Genomic DNA, 1,267 nt, shown 5'->3' with positions numbered 1-1,267 from the left:
TCCACACACAGCTCTAGCCTCTTGCTACATAGAGTTTGCGAGGATTTATCAGCAATGGCAGCTGTAGCACGAGCACTACTCTTCGCCGCCATCGTCTGCACTGCCCTCGTGATGGCTGTCACCGCCGCTGCGGACGGCGAGGCGGCGGCGATCGTCGTCGGGTTGGCCAAGTGCGGCGACTGCTCCAGCAAGAACATGAAGGGGCAGGATGCTTTCAAGGGTATATATATCATGATGATGATGATAATATGTTCATCGCTAATTAATTGCGTACTCAGCTCGATCGATCGATATATCACCGTCGTTGATTAATTGTTTGGTGATGTTCAGGTCTCCAGGTGGCGATCAAGTGCAGGAACGGCGACGGCGAGTACGAGAGCTAGGCCGTCGGCGACCTCGACGGCGACGGCGCCTTCAGCGTGCCCCTCGCCGCCGACGACCTCCACGGCGCCGCCGACTGCTTCGCGCAGCTGCACAGCGCGACGAGCAGCACGCCGTGCCCCGGGCAGGAGCCGTCCAAGATCGTGCCGCTGTCGTCAACAACGGACAACGGCGTCGATAAGGCTAACACCTTCGTGGCCGTCGCCGGCAAGAGGATGTACTCCTCCACGTCGCCAGCGGAGTGCACGTCGGCGTTCCTGTACGACTACTTCCACAAGCACCCCTTCTTCGACTATTTCCACAAGAAACCCCAAGGCCCCGAACCCAAGCCGGATCCCAAGCCAACGCCATTGCCGGCGAACGGTGGTGGTGGCGGTGCGGGAAACGGTGGTGGCGGCGCCCAGGGGAACAGTGGCGGAGCTGCGCCGTCTCCCAGCTCTCCGCCGGTCTACCACTGAATCGATCGATCATCCATTCCATCAATCCACACTTGGTTGCGTGATTAATTAATTTGCAGGTCAGCTTGTTCGTGAAGAATAAATAAAAGTTGTGAGATGTGAGAGGAGTGTGACTGTGTGTGAGATCGATCGGTCGATATATGTGTTGGAGACTTGGAGTCAGTGCATAAGCATTGCCTTTCAGGTGAAAAATAATTTCAGAGTGCTCATGTGTGTGTCGTGTCTGTATTTATTCGCACATGTAATGCGGTATGTGCTCTACATAATGTAATTTATATATTTATAAGATTTTTCATGTTGACGACTTGACAGAATCGCAACGCCACATCTTGAGCACGTTATGTGCAACTCGCGGTTGGACCAGGAGACGCGTCGCCGTAGCTAGGGAGTGGGTAGATACAGCCCAACGAACACCCACGAGGGACCTT

General features: G+C 55.0%; 1 pseudogene; it reads left to right on the top strand.

Moving 5' to 3' along the window:
* Positions 1 to 949, top strand: LOC136353641 (proline-rich protein 4-like; annotated as a pseudogene).
* Positions 950 to 1,267: the final 318 nt, after the last annotated feature.

The sequence above is a fragment of the Oryza sativa genome, chromosome 10, assembly GCF_034140825.1.
Source record: "Oryza sativa Japonica Group chromosome 10, ASM3414082v1".
Classification (NCBI taxonomy): Eukaryota; Viridiplantae; Streptophyta; class Magnoliopsida; order Poales; family Poaceae; genus Oryza; species Oryza sativa.
This window is presented reverse-complemented; position numbering and strand designations above follow the sequence as displayed.